At 45.9% G+C, this 5594-nt stretch overlaps 13 non-coding genes across 13 annotated transcripts; all 13 read right to left on the reverse strand.

Moving 5' to 3' along the window:
- Nucleotides 1–139: 139 nt before the first annotated feature.
- On the reverse strand, nt 140–258 carry LOC146983663 (5S ribosomal RNA). Its single transcript, XR_015036415.1, has one exon. It is a non-coding gene; the product is annotated as a 5S ribosomal RNA (ribosomal RNA).
- Nucleotides 259–553: 295 nt separating this feature from the next.
- Nucleotides 554–672, reverse strand: LOC146983664 (5S ribosomal RNA). The gene has a single exon (XR_015036416.1). It is a non-coding gene; the product is annotated as a 5S ribosomal RNA (ribosomal RNA).
- A 300-nt stretch (nt 673–972) lies between these two features.
- Nucleotides 973–1091, reverse strand: LOC146983665 (5S ribosomal RNA). The gene has a single exon (XR_015036417.1). It is a non-coding gene; the product is annotated as a 5S ribosomal RNA (ribosomal RNA).
- A 295-nt stretch (nt 1092–1386) lies between these two features.
- LOC146983666 (5S ribosomal RNA) lies at nt 1387–1505 on the reverse strand. Its single transcript, XR_015036419.1, has one exon. It is a non-coding gene; the product is annotated as a 5S ribosomal RNA (ribosomal RNA).
- A 300-nt stretch (nt 1506–1805) lies between these two features.
- On the reverse strand, nt 1806–1924 carry LOC146983667 (5S ribosomal RNA). Its single transcript, XR_015036420.1, has one exon. It is a non-coding gene; the product is annotated as a 5S ribosomal RNA (ribosomal RNA).
- Nucleotides 1925–2224: 300 nt separating this feature from the next.
- LOC146983668 (5S ribosomal RNA) lies at nt 2225–2343 on the reverse strand. Its single transcript, XR_015036421.1, has one exon. It is a non-coding gene; the product is annotated as a 5S ribosomal RNA (ribosomal RNA).
- Nucleotides 2344–2640: 297 nt separating this feature from the next.
- Nucleotides 2641–2759, reverse strand: LOC146983669 (5S ribosomal RNA). The gene has a single exon (XR_015036422.1). It is a non-coding gene; the product is annotated as a 5S ribosomal RNA (ribosomal RNA).
- Nucleotides 2760–3053: 294 nt separating this feature from the next.
- Nucleotides 3054–3172, reverse strand: LOC146983670 (5S ribosomal RNA). Its single transcript, XR_015036423.1, has one exon. It is a non-coding gene; the product is annotated as a 5S ribosomal RNA (ribosomal RNA).
- Nucleotides 3173–3472: 300 nt separating this feature from the next.
- On the reverse strand, nt 3473–3591 carry LOC146983671 (5S ribosomal RNA). Its single transcript, XR_015036424.1, has one exon. It is a non-coding gene; the product is annotated as a 5S ribosomal RNA (ribosomal RNA).
- Nucleotides 3592–3891: 300 nt separating this feature from the next.
- Nucleotides 3892–4010, reverse strand: LOC146983672 (5S ribosomal RNA). The gene has a single exon (XR_015036425.1). It is a non-coding gene; the product is annotated as a 5S ribosomal RNA (ribosomal RNA).
- A 300-nt stretch (nt 4011–4310) lies between these two features.
- Nucleotides 4311–4429, reverse strand: LOC146983673 (5S ribosomal RNA). Its single transcript, XR_015036426.1, has one exon. It is a non-coding gene; the product is annotated as a 5S ribosomal RNA (ribosomal RNA).
- Nucleotides 4430–4723: 294 nt separating this feature from the next.
- On the reverse strand, nt 4724–4842 carry LOC146983674 (5S ribosomal RNA). The gene has a single exon (XR_015036427.1). It is a non-coding gene; the product is annotated as a 5S ribosomal RNA (ribosomal RNA).
- A 296-nt stretch (nt 4843–5138) lies between these two features.
- Nucleotides 5139–5257, reverse strand: LOC146983675 (5S ribosomal RNA). The gene has a single exon (XR_015036428.1). It is a non-coding gene; the product is annotated as a 5S ribosomal RNA (ribosomal RNA).
- Between the last annotated feature and the right edge of the window lie 337 nt (nt 5258–5594).

Genomic DNA, 5594 nt, shown 5'->3' on the forward strand with positions numbered 1-5594 from the left:
ATTGTTTTTGCTTTCTGAGTGGTGCTGGCCACAGTGCAGACAGGTTGACAGCAAGACTAGGCTATTTAAAAGAATAGAAAAGAAGTAGGCTATTTCATGAATGAGACAAAGAGCAGTCGGTGCTGTGAAAAAGTGAAAAAGCTTACAGCACCCGGTATTCCCAGGCGGTCTCCCATCCAAGTACTGACCGGGCCCGACCCTGCTTAGCTTCCGAGATCAGACGAGATCGGGCGTGTTCAGGGTGGTATGGCCGTAAGCGAGAGCTGAGGTGACAAATAGCCTCTATAAACTTGATGATCATCAGCACCAAGCCCAATTCCGGGTGTAGAAAGGGATCTTTCTGTCTTTGGTTTGTTCTTTCTTTCCTTTTTGCTTAGCTTGTGTCTACTGTCATTATTACAGGGTTATAAAAGTATTGTTTTTGCTTTCTGAGTGGTGCTGGCCACAGTGCAGACAGGTTGACAGCAAGACTAGGCTATTTAAAAGAATAGAAAAGAAGTAGGCTATTTCATGAATGAGACAAAGAGCAGTCGGTGCTGTGAAAAAGTGAAAAAGCTTACAGCACCCGGTATTCCCAGGCGGTCTCCCATCCAAGTACTGACCGGGCCCGACCCTGCTTAGCTTCCGAGATCAGACGAGATCGGGCGTGTTCAGGGTGGTATGGCCGTAAGCGAGAGCTGAGGTGACAAATAGCCTCTATAAACTTGATGATCATCAGCACCAAGCCCAATTCCGGGTGTAGAAAGGGATCTTTCTGTCCTTGGTTCGTTCTTTCTTTCCTTTTTGCTTAGCTTGTGTCTACTGTCATTATTACAGGGTTATAACATAAAAGTATTGTTTTTGCTTTCTGAGTGGTGCTGGCCACAGTGCAGACAGGTTGACAGCAAGACTAGGCTATTTAAAAGAATAGAAAAGAAGTAGGCTATTTCATGAATGAGACAAAGAGCAGTCGGTGCTGTGAAAAAGTGAAAAAGCTTACAGCACCCGGTATTCCCAGGCGGTCTCCCATCCAAGTACTGACCGGGCCCGACCCTGCTTAGCTTCCGAGATCAGACGAGATCGGGCGTGTTCAGGGTGGTATGGCCGTAAGCGAGAGCTGAGGTGACAAATAGCCTCTATAAACTTGATGATCATCAGCACCAAGCCCAATTCCGGGTGTAGAAAGGGATCTTTCTGTCTTTGGTTTGTTCTTTCTTTCCTTTTTGCTTAGCTTGTGTCTACTGTCATTATTACAGGGTTATAAAAGTATTGTTTTTGCTTTCTGAGTGGTGCTGGCCACAGTGCAGACAGGTTGACAGCAAGACTAGGCTATTTAAAAGAATAGAAAAGAAGTAGGCTATTTCATGAATGAGACAAAGAGCAGTCGGTGCTGTGAAAAAGTGAAAAAGCTTACAGCACCCGGTATTCCCAGGCGGTCTCCCATCCAAGTACTGACCGGGCCCGACCCTGCTTAGCTTCCGAGATCAGACGAGATCGGGCGTGTTCAGGGTGGTATGGCCGTAAGCGAGAGCTGAGGTGACAAATAGCCTCTATAAACTTGATGATCATCAGCACCAAGCCCAATTCCGGGTGTAGAAAGGGATCTTTCTGTCCTTGGTTCGTTCTTTCTTTCCTTTTTGCTTAGCTTGTGTCTACTGTCATTATTACAGGGTTATAACATAAAAGTATTGTTTTTGCTTTCTGAGTGGTGCTGGCCACAGTGCAGACAGGTTGACAGCAAGACTAGGCTATTTAAAAGAATAGAAAAGAAGTAGGCTATTTCATGAATGAGACAAAGAGCAGTCGGTGCTGTGAAAAAGTGAAAAAGCTTACAGCACCCGGTATTCCCAGGCGGTCTCCCATCCAAGTACTGACCGGGCCCGACCCTGCTTAGCTTCCGAGATCAGACGAGATCGGGCGTGTTCAGGGTGGTATGGCCGTAAGCGAGAGCTGAGGTGACAAATAGCCTCTATAAACTTGATGATCATCAGCACCAAGCCCAATTCCGGGTGTAGAAAGGGATCTTTCTGTCTTTGGTTTGTTCTTTCTTTCCTTTTTGCTTAGCTTGTGTCTACTGTCATTATTACAGGGTTATAAAATAAAAGTATTGTTTTTGCTTTCTGAGTGGTGCTGGCCACAGTGCAGACAGGTTGACAGCAAGACTAGGCTATTTAAAAGAATAGAAAAGAAGTAGGCTATTTCATGAATGAGACAAAGAGCAGTCGGTGCTGTGAAAAAGTGAAAAAGCTTACAGCACCCGGTATTCCCAGGCGGTCTCCCATCCAAGTACTGACCGGGCCCGACCCTGCTTAGCTTCCGAGATCAGACGAGATCGGGCGTGTTCAGGGTGGTATGGCCGTAAGCGAGAGCTGAGGTGACAAATAGCCTCTATAAACTTGATGATCATCAGCACCAAGCCCAATTCCGGGTGTAGAAAGGGATCTTTCTGTCTTTGGTTTGTTCTTTCTTTCCTTTTTGCTTAGCTTGTGTCTACTGTCATTATTACAGGGCATAATAAAAGTATTGTTTTTGCTTTCTGAGTGGTGCTGGCCACAGTGCAGACAGGTTGACAGCAAGACTAGGCTATTTAAAAGAATAGAAAAGAAGTAGGCTATTTCATGAATGAGACAAAGAGCAGTCGGTGCTGTGAAAAAGTGAAAAAGCTTACAGCACCCGGTATTCCCAGGCGGTCTCCCATCCAAGTACTGACCGGGCCCGACCCTGCTTAGCTTCCGAGATCAGACGAGATCGGGCGTGTTCAGGGTGGTATGGCCGTAAGCGAGAGCTGAGGTGACAAATAGCCTCTATAAACTTGATGATCATCAGCACCAAGCCCAATTCCGGGTGTAGAAAGGGATCTTTCTGTCTTTGGTTTGTTCTTTCTTTCCTTTTTGCTTAGCTTGTGTCTACTGTCATTATTACAGGGTATAAAAGTATTGTTTTTGCTTTCTGAGTGGTGCTGGCCACAGTGCAGACAGGTTGACAGCAAGACTAGGCTATTTAAAAGAATAGAAAAGAAGTAGGCTATTTCATGAATGAGACAAAGAGCAGTCGGTGCTGTGAAAAAGTGAAAAAGCTTACAGCACCCGGTATTCCCAGGCGGTCTCCCATCCAAGTACTGACCGGGCCCGACCCTGCTTAGCTTCCGAGATCAGACGAGATCGGGCGTGTTCAGGGTGGTATGGCCGTAAGCGAGAGCTGAGGTGACAAATAGCCTCTATAAACTTGATGATCATCAGCACCAAGCCCAATTCCGGGTGTAGAAAGGGATCTTTCTGTCTTTGGTTTGTTCTTTCTTTCCTTTTTGCTTAGCTTGTGTCTACTGTCATTATTACAGGGTTATAACATAAAAGTATTGTTTTTGCTTTCTGAGTGGTGCTGGCCACAGTGCAGACAGGTTGACAGCAAGACTAGGCTATTTAAAAGAATAGAAAAGAAGTAGGCTATTTCATGAATGAGACAAAGAGCAGTCGGTGCTGTGAAAAAGTGAAAAAGCTTACAGCACCCGGTATTCCCAGGCGGTCTCCCATCCAAGTACTGACCGGGCCCGACCCTGCTTAGCTTCCGAGATCAGACGAGATCGGGCGTGTTCAGGGTGGTATGGCCGTAAGCGAGAGCTGAGGTGACAAATAGCCTCTATAAACTTGATGATCATCAGCACCAAGCCCAATTCCGGGTGTAGAAAGGGATCTTTCTGTCTTTGGTTTGTTCTTTCTTTCCTTTTTGCTTAGCTTGTGTCTACTGTCATTATTACAGGGTTATAACATAAAAGTATTGTTTTTGCTTTCTGAGTGGTGCTGGCCACAGTGCAGACAGGTTGACAGCAAGACTAGGCTATTTAAAAGAATAGAAAAGAAGTAGGCTATTTCATGAATGAGACAAAGAGCAGTCGGTGCTGTGAAAAAGTGAAAAAGCTTACAGCACCCGGTATTCCCAGGCGGTCTCCCATCCAAGTACTGACCGGGCCCGACCCTGCTTAGCTTCCGAGATCAGACGAGATCGGGCGTGTTCAGGGTGGTATGGCCGTAAGCGAGAGCTGAGGTGACAAATAGCCTCTATAAACTTGATGATCATCAGCACCAAGCCCAATTCCGGGTGTAGAAAGGGATCTTTCTGTCTTTGGTTTGTTCTTTCTTTCCTTTTTGCTTAGCTTGTGTCTACTGTCATTATTACAGGGTTATAACATAAAAGTATTGTTTTTGCTTTCTGAGTGGTGCTGGCCACAGTGCAGACAGGTTGACAGCAAGACTAGGCTATTTAAAAGAATAGAAAAGAAGTAGGCTATTTCATGAATGAGACAAAGAGCAGTCGGTGCTGTGAAAAAGTGAAAAAGCTTACAGCACCCGGTATTCCCAGGCGGTCTCCCATCCAAGTACTGACCGGGCCCGACCCTGCTTAGCTTCCGAGATCAGACGAGATCGGGCGTGTTCAGGGTGGTATGGCCGTAAGCGAGAGCTGAGGTGACAAATAGCCTCTATAAACTTGATGATCATCAGCACCAAGCCCAATTCCGGGTGTAGAAAGGGATCTTTCTGTCCTTGGTTCGTTCTTTCTTTCCTTTTTGCTTAGCTTGTGTCTACTGTCATTATTACAGGGTATAAAAGTATTGTTTTTGCTTTCTGAGTGGTGCTGGCCACAGTGCAGACAGGTTGACAGCAAGACTAGGCTATTTAAAAGAATAGAAAAGAAGTAGGCTATTTCATGAATGAGACAAAGAGCAGTCGGTGCTGTGAAAAAGTGAAAAAGCTTACAGCACCCGGTATTCCCAGGCGGTCTCCCATCCAAGTACTGACCGGGCCCGACCCTGCTTAGCTTCCGAGATCAGACGAGATCGGGCGTGTTCAGGGTGGTATGGCCGTAAGCGAGAGCTGAGGTGACAAATAGCCTCTATAAACTTGATGATCATCAGCACCAAGCCCAATTCCGGGTGTAGAAAGGGATCTTTCTGTCCTTGGTTCGTTCTTTCTTTCCTTTTTGCTTAGCTTGTGTCTACTGTCATTATTACAGGGTTATAAAAAGTATTGTTTTTGCTTTCTGAGTGGTGCTGGCCACAGTGCAGACAGGTTGACAGCAAGACTAGGCTATTTAAAAGAATAGAAAAGAAGTAGGCTATTTCATGAATGAGACAAAGAGCAGTCGGTGCTGTGAAAAAGTGAAAAAGCTTACAGCACCCGGTATTCCCAGGCGGTCTCCCATCCAAGTACTGACCGGGCCCGACCCTGCTTAGCTTCCGAGATCAGACGAGATCGGGCGTGTTCAGGGTGGTATGGCCGTAAGCGAGAGCTGAGGTGACAAATAGCCTCTATAAACTTGATGATCATCAGCACCAAGCCCAATTCCGGGTGTAGAAAGGGATCTTTCTGTCCTTGGTTCGTTCTTTCTTTCCTTTTTGCTTAGCTTGTGTCTACTGTCATTATTACAGGGTATAAAAAGTATTGTTTTTGCTTTCTGAGTGGTGCTGGCCACAGTGCAGACAGGTTGACAGCAAGACTAGGCTATTTAAAAGAATAGAAAAGAAGTAGGCTATTTCATGAATGAGACAAAGAGCAGTCGGTGCTGTGAAAAAGTGAAAAAGCTTACAGCACCCGGTATTCCCAGGCGGTCTCCCATCCAAG

This window comes from Trachurus japonicus, chromosome 8 (assembly GCF_045865225.1).
Source record: "Trachurus japonicus isolate A0001 chromosome 8, Traja_1.0".
Classification (NCBI taxonomy): domain Eukaryota; kingdom Metazoa; phylum Chordata; class Actinopteri; order Carangiformes; family Carangidae; genus Trachurus; species Trachurus japonicus.